The sequence below is a fragment of the Calonectris borealis genome, chromosome 4, assembly GCF_964195595.1.
Source record: "Calonectris borealis chromosome 4, bCalBor7.hap1.2, whole genome shotgun sequence".
Taxonomy (NCBI): Eukaryota; Metazoa; Chordata; class Aves; order Procellariiformes; family Procellariidae; genus Calonectris; species Calonectris borealis.
The window spans coordinates 8057511-8071077 of record NC_134315.1 but is presented as its reverse complement, the minus strand read 5'-3'; the positions used below and the strand labels follow the sequence as shown (position 1 = coordinate 8071077).

Here is a 13567-nt window from a genome sequence, read left to right as displayed (position 1 = left end):
CTAACACTTCAAAGATTATGAAAAAACTGTGACAGGAAATAAAAGCTGGTAGATTCTTCTCTGATCCCAATTTCACCTATCCTGCTTTGACGGTAGCAACCACTGATGGAAACAGTTCAGGGAGAACAGAAAGCAAAGAAAAATGTGTATCTAAAAAAGGAAAGCTACAAGTTAACTAAAACTAAGAGATCACCCTTCAGAACATGGCTTTTTAAGTTCACATCTTTCCTTCAGAAGTTCATAAAAGAAGAGAAAGTTACCTTTGCAAAAGCATGTATAATGCATATTGGCTACTGAAACATTTATAGATAGTACACCAACGGCTATTCAGGAAATCTAATAGGTCTTCGACCTACTTCTGCCCATGAAGGACTACTTTTTAATATTAACTCCAGTAGGACTATAATGAATGTGAAGAGAAACTCCATGTAAATTTTCTTTTGGTGAAAAAAGCCTGCACTGTATGACTAAATTTGTTAAATTCCTCTAAGACTCCATTCCTTGGCTTAGAGACTAACCAGTCTTGGAGGTCTCCTGTCCTACTTGTCCCATGCCTTTATGGGACAGCCGTATCAAAACTGCTACTGATGGCCATTAAGAACACATACATGGGAGTAGTCTACAGCCTGGTCAAATTTTAGGGTACTGAATGTTCTGGGGAAAGCTTACAGGAAACATCAAGCTGCTCCCATCATGTTGCTTCCACTACAGTGACAGCATAAGCAGTTTAGACAGGAAGTTCTATTACTTGATGGAAACAGGAATTTTAGAACTAAAAACATTCCAGTGTTATACACTTAATTCATCCATATCTTTTTATCTTGAAAAAGCCCATGAGAAGTTCTTTCAGGTAGTTATGATAATCTTGATTGCTTTTCCATTAATCAAAGGCATAATTTAGCTAGCAATCAGATTACACATATTAAAGGTAAAACAGGAAACGCAAATCAGTGTTCTGTTTGGTACATATCACGTATATGTTTGATTACAAATCCTTCAAGTATATCACTTCTAATCAATTATATCAAGATTGCCTCCATTTTCTTCCTTCTAATCATTTGCATGCAAGAAAATATCCCCAGGCTCCACTCTCCTTTTGGGCTCTATTAGGAGAGAGGTTACTACATAACCATTGCAATTCACAATTAGAGATGCACTGAGAAACAGTTTACGTTCAGAATAAGGAAGATGAGCCAAAGTACTTGCTCTCCAAGAGTTTGTATGACCTACAATAAGTTGTTCTTATTTGTAGTACAAGTATAACACAAGGATACTCCTGATAAGATATGAAAGGGCTCCTCTTCCTCTCAGAAAGACTGAAATGATCTATTTAATGCTTTTTGGCATCTCAAACTAAGACCTAAACAACTGACAGAACAAGCCTTTACCACAGGAAGTATCAAGCTAAAACAATTATTTTTCTTATACATCCTCCCCTAAAATCCCAGCACCGCACACCCCCCCAAAACTCAAAACCACAGAAAACATAACAATTAATAGGCTTCAACACCTACTTAATTGTCTATATAACCATCTCTTATTCCATCTTTAGCTCTTATTTCCCCTCTCCATTTCCACAAAAAAGATAAAAGGTTTTAAGGCCCCATAGATAGAATGCGTGTTTTGGGGGCCATTATTTTGGTATCTCATGCTTTTGAACATGGAAGCTTGTTTCCAACTCCAAGACTCAATACCAGACAGCATCAAGACAATTTCTTGCCTTTTTTCCCCCCTACATTTTTCTTACTATTCATTGAAAAACATGTTTCCTTCAGTTACTTCCATCTACTGAATTTAATTTCTGCAAGTACTTTGCTAATCAGCTTTCCACACCACACTGAAAAGCTACATCAATCAAGACTTTCAGAAGCTACTATTGATTTGAGGTATCTGTTTGACTACAAAAAGTGTTTTTGTTAAATTTCAAGTAGTCGGTTGAACTGGACACACAGATCTAGTCAGTTTGAAAAAAATCTTAGCTTTAATCTCCCTTTTCCCTAGTTTCTTATCTGCACACAAGAGCAATAACACTTCCCGTTTCCCATGCTCTGTCTCCTTAGCGTGCAAATTTCTGGCACAGTCTGCATTCATATGACATTTAGAACAATTGGACTTTCAATTTCAGCTGGCATCATTATATATCATTTATATTGTGCCTAGGTGCAATAGGTTTTTGAATCTTGTTTTATCCATTTTTTTTTTTCTTCCTCCCCCAAAAAAGATCTGAATATCCTGTGTGGAAAGGCTAGGAGTTGAACTGTTGTACTATATACTCTGAAAGTAAATACAAATAAATATATTGCTAAACATAATTTTAGTGTACCATAACAAGGGAAATGACTTTAAAGGTACAATGAAATTATTTGCACAACTGAAACTGACAGTAAATACTCTTTACCAGAGTTTTTCATAATTTGCATAAGCACTCGTTTCTTACTATAGAGCCAGCTGTTTTTAGAGAATATTTGTAAATTGTATCCAGGTACAGCTTTCACACTTACTTTACAGGACTAGATTCTACAAATGCCAAAATTTAGAAATTGTAGCTGCTGCATTCCTTACTGAGAAAGCATCTTATCTAGGCTCTGCATCTTGATCCGCTGGTTCTTTTGTTACTTGTACAGTTCCTATGCTCCAAAAGAGACGCCGTTTCCCAGTACCAGTTTGCTTTGCCACAGAACTCTTCAAAAGTTACAGGCACTGTAACAATAAGGTTTTTTTTTTTCCTCCAGTAATGAAAGTAAATGGAAGGAGAATGTAACAAAACAATGCTCTGGAAAATATAATTCTAAAAATTCTTAATTATGGTTCACTTTAATTTTCAGGTACCATAGTTATAAAACAGTGAACACCAAACCTTTTGGACCAAGAGACAGCTGCAAAATTTACATATCATTAGCTGCCACAAGCCTATTAGAGACTTACAATTTTTACTGCCAGTACCATTCTTTGACCAAGCCTGGATTACAGAGTTATTCTTTAAGGACAAGAGTGGCCTACAGAACTAGGCCTAGGGAAGCATCACCTTAAGGAAAAAAGGATAACCAGCTACTAAACATTGAAAAAATTTGAAATAAAGCAGCAAGAACCAACCAGAATGTATTCTGTAAAAGCACAATACCAACTTGTCCTACTCATCAGAGCTTGAAAAACTACACCTCAGGTGGCTCATACCATGAGCACAGAAGAAGACACAAAGGAGGGATGTAATTCTGCTTCTTTTGTTCATCAGCTTCCACAGCTGCAGACAAATTACTCAACTTGTATTCAAGCATGTACTAAACCAGGTCAAACTTAAGCCTAATGAAAAGGAATTTGACTTAAGTTCAGAACAGCCTACACAAGGGGTAAAATTACAGTAACAAGTTTTTCCAAGATCAAAATTTTGCTACTGTGATGTGAAGGAAAGCCTGCTTGGCTGGGGGCTTCTGCAAGCGTAGCATATGACTGTTTCCAGGTGCTAAGTGCTAACAGAGAGGCAGAGACAACTGAATAACCTGATCCCAGTACTTTCTTCATTTCAGGAGTTACTTCATTCTGGTTTTAGAAAGCCAGAAAACTCTGGTGTGCTGTCCCAGAACATGCTCCAACAACTTCTAGCTGTGGAGACAAGACTTAGAAGAGGATCCTTCTGGGTCTAAAAGCTTGAACTGGTGGAAGAGGAGGAAGGACTGCCATGAGAGCTATACCTTGGTTGTTCAGTTGAGTGGAGGGAGTAGAAAACAGCAGAGCTAAGAATGTCAGAGGCAGTTTTTAAGCTTACACTTCGGAACTCCACTGTGATGTTAACTCTCTGGCCTTCAGCCCAAACACAGTCCTCTTCCAGCCCATGAATGCTAATAAGGTAGCAAGGCAAGACTGACTAGTTCTAAAATCATGAAGTAGCTAAAACTGTTCAAATTGTGCAACTGTAGGTAATGTTTCTAATAAGCCACATGAAATTTAACATGAAATACCCTCAAATATAGTGACGTTATCTATTAACTGCATTTCCATCAGAATAAATTTTTCAGTAAGCCATTTGTTTACTAAGTGATACAATTTTCTTGATTTTTGTGTATACATATTAAAACTAGAAAAAACCAGCAAGTATTAAATTCTTGCATATATTGTATCCTGATGGTTAGCAAACTGTATATGCTTCCCAAGTGTTTATTATCAGTCTGTAAAAAAATTTTTAAAGAAATATAAATAATATCAAGTTAAACCAGTCAGTCCTCTGCACAGCATCCCACAACACATACCTACCTTTGTTTTCACATTCATTATCAACATTTTAACGAGATTCTTAATTTTTCTTTTCTTCTTAAGTTTTTCTAAATGTATCTACGTGCACACAGTACTCCATCCATAAATCGAGTATGTAGAAACAGACTGCCGGCAAGTACTCTCACCTCAGCCCATGCTTTTCTCTACTCAGGCTCAGAGAAAGTTGGCTTTAAAAAACATGCCATGAGAACATACCATCTATAGCCTTTAGCAATATAGAAAGGAAGAACAGAATGCAAATCATTTTCCCCTCATAGAAGTTCATTAATTATAGTGACCAAAGCTCAGAAAGCTCCGCTACCTCAATGGTATTTATGTTGGTGGGAGTCAGACAACCAGACTGGACTTCTTATGCTGGTTTTAGCACCTTGAATTCCACTAAGCCGCTTAATGGCATCTCGGGAATGTGGCAATGTTTTAGCCTCCACGCACACTCGCAGCTTGCATGACAGTCACTCGCTCACTCATTAAGCGCCTGTGGTTTCCAAAAAAAGTGAAGACATACACTGTTGAAGGGAGAAAGTACAAGATAACTGCTTGGGAGAAACTACGAGATAACAAAAGGACTATGAATTGTGGCAAGATCTTCTTTGCAGAGGTGTTATAGTCCTCCAGCCATGATAGAGGAAAAGGATTCTGAGTCACAGCTGGAAGTCCAGCACTCATTACCATCATAACCACCATATACATCTACTTTATTCAACTAGAGTTCAAACTAATAAGCAATTCTAATTACAAGGGCTTTATAGACACATAAGCAGCATAAGGAAGATGAAGAAAAGCATCTACAGAATTGAGTTTGTGACCTAGCAACAAAGGACAACAGAAAGTCTCAGTTCTAAATGCCTCCTTTGTCTTTACTGGTAAGGTCTTCTTAAGCCTTCCTGATCGTGTATGAGCAACTGACTCTGGGGAGAGAGGTACTATTCACACGAGAAGTCTAAAGCAAGCTGAAGATATACAGATACATAGGACCAGAAGGGAGGGAGCTCACTGATGAAAGCTGCTATCATCTCTGAAATGTCACAGTGAACAAGGAAAGTCCTCGATGACTGAAAAGGGCAAGTTTCTTGCCTCTCTTCCAAAAAGAGAACCTGGAAGATCATGAAAACTACAGGCTGGTCTGCCTCATCTCAGTTCTTGGGAAAGTTATGGAAAAAAAAAATTCAGATAAAAGCCATTTCCAAGCTCATGAAGTTGACTGGGAGTAGCTAGCCTAGATTTGCCATAAGCAAATCAAGCTTGACAACACTCTGTGCTTTCAGTGATGCAATGACTACCTCTGAATGAGAGGAAGGCACTGGCATACTAAGTTTAGCAAGGTTTTTGACATTGTCTCCCACATTACCCTTGTAGCCAAACTGGGGAGACGTGGCTGGAATACAACACGGGTTAGGGACGGACTGGAAAGCCAGGCTCAAAGAATAATGGTCAGTGGTTCAAAAGCTATCTGGTGGCCAATTTCAAGTACCGCTTGACTCCCGAGGAATGTTATCAGCTCCAACATACATGTCTTCTTCAACCATCTGCACTATGGAACAGAACACACAATCAGAAAGCTCACAGAGGACAACAAACTGGTGGAGTGCTTGCTAATGCTGGGTAGTAGAGCTGCCATTCAGAAGAAATGACAAGCTGGAGAAACACACCAAAAACTTTATGAAATGCAATCAAGGCAAAAACCGGAGCCCTACACAAAACCACCCCATGCATTAGCACAGGCTGTGGAATAACTGGCTAGGACCACTTCTGCAGAAAAAGATGTAGAGGTCCTCATGGACAGCAGGTTGGACAGGAATCAGCAACAGACCCTTGTGGCAATGAAAGTTAACCACATACCAGGCTGCATTAGCAAGATTAAAGGCAGTGGGTTGAGAGGAGTGATTGTTCTTTATGCTCAGCACTCACGCAGACTCATCTGGAATACCGAGTCTGGTTTTCACGTAACTTCCCCCCCGCCCCGGCCAAAGAAGAGATGTTGACAAACTGGAGTCCAGAAAGCAACCACCACGATGGTTAGCTGGTTGGGGGATACAAAATCCAAAGAGAGGCTGAGAGGGGCAGGCTTGTTTCACTTGCAGAAGGGAAGGCTACAGGGAGTTGGGAGCAGCACAATCTGATAGAAGTCTTCCACTACCTAAAGGTGAAGGTCATAGATAAGAGCTAGCCAGACTTTTCTCAGAGTTACAGAGCAAAAAGTAAGGAGGCAGAGTTGACAACTGGCAGCAAAGAAAATTCCAGCTGGACATAAGGAAAAAATATTTTAACCAGGAGAGTTGGTAAGCACTCAAAGAGCAGCCCAGAAAGGTGGTGGAATCTCCACCCTTGGAAACTTTCAGAACTAGATAGAACCCTGAGCAACTCAAATTAGCTCTGAAGTTAGCCCAGATTCGAGCAGAAGCCTGAACTACACTGTCTGCAAAGGTCCTTTCCTACCTTAATTTTATAAATTCATCTAGAAGGAGACTGGATCATAGATCCCCATTGCTAATTTAGACATCAAATTCATCTCCATATGAAGATATGAATGGCCATACCAGGTAAGACCAAAAGTCCCTCCTCTGTCACTATCCTTTCTCTTACAACATCCAGAAAGGGGACATGGCACTTGAAAAAAGGCAAGAACATAAAGTTACTAATCCCAAATAGTCTCTTTGGGCTTCTTGAGACAGTGGGAGTTTTATAGTAGAAACACCACAGGGTGTTTCTCATCCATGAACTCTGCTGGTTGTTGTTGAACTGTAGAATTTTAGCAATGCAACATCCTGTGGTGAGGCATTTCACAGCCTCACGCATTGTGTGAAGAAACACTCCTTGGTTTTGTCTTGTCAACTGCTAGTCTAATTTGAAACCCTTTTGTTCTTGTTTTGGAAGAAAAAAGGGAACGTTCACTCTCTCCTATGCCTCTCATGTCTCTTGAGATTGAAGAAGCTCTTTCTAAACCATTCTTTGAAGACAGTCTTTCCGTATCTCTAATCATTCTTGCCCTTCTGCAGACATTTTTCAGTTCTACTACATCCTTATTCAGGATGACGGAAGGCAGAAAATAAGCATAACTCATACTACTTGAGAAGAAGAAACCATGGATTTTCATTGCTACGTAATGACATTCTCCATTCTTCCCTTTCCCAACACTTTTGTCCTAAGTTTGTCAACATTAACCTGATCATTCCCAGAAAACATTCACTATAACCCCAAGATCCCGCTGAGCAATGATGATCATTTCCGACTCAGTTATTGTATATATTAAGATTAGGAATGTTTTTCTTTCCACCGTACCTAAAAACTGTATCATGCTACACTTGTCTATATTGAATTTCATCTACTATTTTAACAACCATTCAGTCTCTCATTATTCTTCTCTAATGCTTCATACTTGGGTTGTATCTGTAATACCTCAATTATCTTAGCATCATCAAGGAAACCGTATCATCTCAGCACTCACTCTCTCTTCCAGGCTGTTCAAACAGCTGAATATCAGCAGTACTCACAGAGACACCAGCAGAACCCTAACACTAACCTTCTTCCATTTCAGAGGTTGGCTACTAGATCTTGATGTTTCTTTCTTATCTTGCCCCATTACCTATCCACATAAGGACCTCCATCTTCTTTCTTTCAAGAGTTCCTGGTAAGGGATATTTCCAAAAAACATTCAGTAATACAAATAAGCTATCAACTAAATCCACCACCACCTCTTTTTTTTTTAACATAGAAGTCCAATATCTTTGCATGACATGACCTTCCTTTTTAAAAGTCACATTAACTGATGTACATTATTCTATATTTGATTAGTCAGGATAGTATTTCTACACCAATAAGCCATTGGTTGGAAGGGAAAAATCAATTACATGTATTAAGAATCTCACTAAAATTTTACTTAAGAAAGTAGAAGCACTGAAACAAAGTCTTTTACTTTGTCTTTCTTCCACAGCTATCCAAAAAAATTCTCAGACTACTTCACGAAAAATGTGTTTACCAGCATTTATCAGAGAATTTCCAGTGAATTAAGGAGAGGACTGGACACAGGTGAAAGGGATTTTCCTTAAGCCAAATAAACTTATTTATAAAAAGTGTTACATCCTGCATTTCTACTTCTTTAGAGGTATAGGATGTTAGGCCAAAGTGTAATGGCTACTGCATGAAACTTCAAACACCAGCCTGATGCTGCCTGCAAGTTTTCCTAACTGGTACACAGTAATACTGAAAGATTGAATTGCATGTTTCTTTCATAATTAAAGTTTTGTGAAAAATGTAAGCCTTTATCCTCCCCACAAGCCTTTAGCCTAACACCAGTTCTCACACTGATCTGGTCACATCCTACAACATAGGCTAGATTCCTTCTTCATTTATGCAGATTCAAGCCTAAAGAATTCCAAATAAAAATGGAAACTAAAACCCAAACAATCTCTTTCAGACCACAATATTAATCAAAAAAAGTTTCTACCCCACAGTGACTGCACATAGGAAACTAGTTCAGACGTAATAGAAAGAAATACAAAGTAAAAACCAGTTTGTATAGCTATCATTTGGTTGTTGGAAATTATAGAGTAAGAGTGATACTTCAAAAAAGTCATCACAATTGAAGGAAGGATTATCTGGTGGTGAAAGTAAGACAATTAATCATCCCCCAGCTTCCTGTTAACAGGAATTTTCAAAGGTTTATTTCCTAAAAACTGATTTTCCCAGAAAACAGTACAGACAACAGAAACAAGCGTCTTTTACATAGGTTTGCAATTCATAAAAGAACATCTGATTTCCTCATGTGTTTGGGAGAAAGAAGTTAATCAGGTCTAACTTCACAGCAGTACCAACTCATATGCAGGCAAGTTTTCACTATATATCTGACTTTACTGATGTCTGTGTAAATCATCCTTCTTTAACATTACAGTCTCACAGCTGAAAGCAACTCCTTGCCACATAAAGCGTAGAATTTTTTAAACACAAATACCTACATTGCATATCTTTTCAAATTAACTGAATCATGGGCAGGAGGGAATTTGAAATGGATTTTTAAAAATCTTTTCAGGTATATGAAGTCAGATAACTAGTGGGAAGAAAAAAAAATGTTTCAAGAAAAAAAAAGAGTCCTACCAGATTAGGTGGGGGGAACCATTACAGAACTATGCTCTCCTTTCAAGGGTCAGAAAAATGATGTGCTTCCTTTCCTCAATTGTGTTAGCTTATAACACCTGAAAAGCATCAGAGATTTGCATAAATCTACAGGTCTCCAAGATAATTCAGTTGAAGATCTTCTGAGGTATAAATAAGCTTTTTCAAATGCCATATATTGTGCCATTATGTGAAATTAAGCCTAGCCACAGATAGGTAGGGAAAAGAAAGTGAGAAGTGCAGTGATGAAACTGTCTTTCAAAAAAACAGAAGCAAAGACAACTTAGCTCTACTTTATGCAATAGGAAGAGGAAGTATGGGAAAAATTAAGCATCTCCTGAATAGTTGTAATAAACAAAGAGTTTCAAGAGAAAAGGTAAACCCAGCAAGAAACACCTTTGAGCATTAAGCTGTTTCCTTGAGACTAAATTAGATCACCATGCTCACCTTCAACAAAACAGAAAAGCAGGGGACATCTATTATACATGATGCTGTTTGAAAAAAAAAGGCAGGGTACAATAAACTATTCCAAATTTTGCCTCAAACCAATAACAATTAAGCATTTCCATACTGAATTACTGAAATTCTATATTTTTATACAATTCCTCTATAACTCTCAGATTATTTCAGAACTGAGTCAGCATCATTACTTGTCACTGAACTCATCCAAAATTTAAATTATATCACCACTTATTCACAGAATGAATTCTTCTGATGTGTAGCTCTTATCAATCCCTTGAAATAGTAATATTTTTTCCTTGCTCTAGGCAAAATCAGAAAAGGAAAAGAAAGTTAAAAGAAAAGAGAAGTAGTAATATTTCTGAATGAGAGACTTAGAATAGAATAATGGCTAGATTTAGGTTTAATTAGGTACAAGCATTAATATAAACTCTTGAAGAGATACAGATCAAAACAATTTCATAAGCCTAAATGCAGTTCCAGATCATTTGGATTTTAAAAAAATAGTTCTTTTTAAAAACAATTTCAATGTTTTTGAAGCATAAAGCCTAGTAGTTTTTCTTAGTTAAAAAGACATGTCAGTTTTACAACTCAGGAAGACAGTACTGCGTATTCTAGAGCAGCTGTGTCTAGAAAGAAAATATCATTATAATATTCAAAGCTGCTACTTCAATACAGGAGAGAATTAGCAGCAAAAATTCTTGGACTATCCACCTGCTACACTCGTTCTTACTCAACAGACGCAACTGTAATCCTTCAAAATATTATCCTTCTACCAAACTGCTAGTAACTTATTACTGAATACATTATGAACTTTTGAACAAGGCTTCCAACCACAAAATTAGGTGCTTTACAAAGCCATTTTACAGTTATATAAAACTGTCTTGCATCCTTATGTAAGCAAACTGACAGCCATTTTAGAGTCCTGTCTAGAGCCACGCTGGGGACATCAGAGACCAGTCATTTTCACTACACTTGTTCATAGCTGCCATCTTGGACTCACGCCTCAAGAAATTTCTTCTCTTTTCTCCTTTCAGTAGAAATATTTGAGTACTAACAAAACCCTAAGCATTCCTCCATCCAAAGAAGCGGTCGAGTTGCTAAGCTAAGGTCGCACAGCAGGTTTATGTCCTGAGCAAGTCCCTTCATTTGTTTTGATCCTTCTTTCTTCTCCAAGTATTTGTTCATTTTAATCACAGTATCACCTCTTTAAATAAAAGAGGTCATCGTCCTCCTGTGCGTTTGCACAGTCCAGGCACCATGATACTGGCTGGAACCTTTACGCTAGAGATCCCATTTCCAATCAGATTGCTCCCAAAATAACCTATTCCAGCTGAAGTGGCAGCACTTCTCCTAAGACTAATAATTAAAGATTATTGATTCAGCAGACCTATATTAGAATATATGAATGACCAAAGTTCTACTCAATATATTAACTGTTTTTACTTTAGTTCTCACTAGTTTACAACTCAAGGTAATCCACAGAGCACTCAAAAAAAGCTGAGGTGAATCAAAAGCAGGTTGTGAAGCAGTACATTACTGGCTATCATAATAAAGATATCCTAACAAAAATTTGCTTTATTTAAATAAGCAATAGTGTATTGTAAGTAATCAAGTAATATAGTGCATCTCACATTCTGGGTTAGCAAATACTTCCCATATGGTGTATTTTCAGGCTGTAAGCTATGGGAGGCCACGTGTAGAATGAAGGCAGTTTCTTAAGTTTACAAGGATTGATGGATTTTGCCAGCGCGCCCTTATAGCAAATACCCATCTACCAACAGTACTTTCCTATATCTATGGACCCAAAAGGTGCACTATTATGCTGATTAATATAGGAACTACTGAACTGAAAGACCGTGGGAAGAGGTTTAGAGAGATAAGAAAAACTGACACTGTGTGGTCCATAACATCCAGTAAGAGCTCCACTCCTATCACACTAAGTTGTGAAGCATTTTCCTCCTATTACGATATCTAGCAAAAGTTTGAAGCTCATCTTTACTCCTGTTTCCCAGCTCTTGAAAAACAATTCACTATGCAAAGAATCAAATATTTCACAGATATTCTTGCTTTATGTCAACATCTAAAGACCCCAGCATGTTAGCCACCATACAAACATATTATTTCTATATCAGAAAACATACACAAACTAAACTCACAAGACCACAGGGCACTGTCCTGTGAAAACACTACAAATCAAGTATGCTGCAACTGTGAATTGCAACATCAGGTAAGTATTCACTTTGAAGATACTAAGAAGGGGTCTTCTGTAAAATGTTTGAGAGTATTTTTCTTGAAGTATTTTCCTACAGGCACAATGGCGTACTGATAATCAAGCAACATCTCTAGCTCATGGCCACGCTGTTACTTATTGCCTTTTACTGTGTTTTCTTCCTTCATTAATCACTTTAAAAATGTGTTTTATAGGGAGTAGGCAGGGGTGGAAAATCCCCACAGGAGCCAACTCCTACTTTAGCTGCTTTCCAATGTCAAACTTCTGAAGTCCCACAGTATCAGATTTTTCTTAAAACACAGTGGCACACAGAGCCCAGTGCAGAAGAGCAGCAGCAGTACAAAAGATGTCACGCTTGTTTGCTGACATGCACGCACGATGTGTCGAAACAGGAAGTGCATTATTCAGCAGCACATGAATGCTCGGTATGGACATTCAGTGCACACTCGGTGAGTCAGAGCACCCAGTTTGAAGGCGGATTCAGGGTGAAATACGAGCGTTCACACCGAGTTAGTACAGAGCTGACTGTTACTAATATCCATGTTTCGCTTACTGTGTCAACCTTCTACTTGAGAAGCATTTCACAAATGGGGTAATGATCTAGAAGTGCCATATATTTTTTTGTACACTGATGTACTGAAAGTGCATTAGATGTTACAAGTTCTGTTACTTCTGTCCTTCTCAAGTTTGGCCTGAACCACTTTCACTGAACAACTTTTGCTGCTATATGTCCAAAGTTTTGACAAAAGTAGTCTGTGGCTCATAACATTAAAGTACAAGTTATGTTCAAAACCAACAACTTATGGTGAAGCTTATAAACAGGGAAAAAAACCAAAGTAGTACTACCAATTACGCAAAAAAATTATCTTGCACCTTTTCTGCTTCAGTGGGAAAAGAAGTTGACCTGAACTGTTTGACATCTTCACTAGTGACCTAGATGATGGGTCAGAGTGCACCCCCAAAGTTTGCAGATCATACAAAACTGGGAGGAGTTGTTAATATGCCAGATGGCCGTGTTGTCATTCACAGGGACCTCAACAGGCTGGAGAAACAGGCAAACAAGAACCTCATGAAATTCAACAAAGGGAAATGCCAAGTCTTACACTTGGGAAGGAACAACCACATGCACCAGTACATGCTGGAGACCAACAGCTTGGAAAGCAGCTTTGCAGAATAGGACCCCCAGAATAGGGTCCTGGTGGACAAGTTGCCCATGAGACAGCAGCGTGCCCTTGCAGCAGAGAAGGCCAACAGCACCTTGGGCTGTGTTAGGAAAAACACTGCCAGCGGGTCAAGGAAGGTGATCCTTCCCCTCTACTCAGCATGAGTTAGACCCATCCAAAGTGCTGCGTCCAGTTCTGAGTCTCCAGTACAAGAGAAACATGGAATATACTGGCAGAAGGCCACAGAGATTACTAACCAATTGGAGCATCTGACATACGAAGAGAGGCTGAGAAAGCTGGGATTGTTTAACCTTGAGAAGAAAAGGCTCAGGGG

The 13567-nt window shown here is 38.4% G+C and overlaps 1 protein-coding gene across 8 annotated transcripts in view; it reads right to left on the bottom strand.

Annotated features, from left to right (window-relative positions):
• The window catches only part of MAEA (macrophage erythroblast attacher, E3 ubiquitin ligase), a 52616-nt gene that overhangs the window by 35245 nt on the left and 3804 nt on the right, over window positions 1-13567 (bottom strand). For 3 of the 8 annotated variants that reach the window (XM_075148503.1, XM_075148501.1, XM_075148502.1), the window contains exon 2: window positions 9361-9458. The exons of 4 other annotated variants lie outside the window; for them this stretch is intronic. The gene's annotated coding sequence lies outside the window, so the exon portion shown is untranslated. Of the gene's footprint in view, window positions 1-5263; window positions 5351-9360; window positions 9459-13567 lie in introns of those variants that run through there. One more of the 8 variants, XM_075148500.1, reaches the window with a different exon arrangement.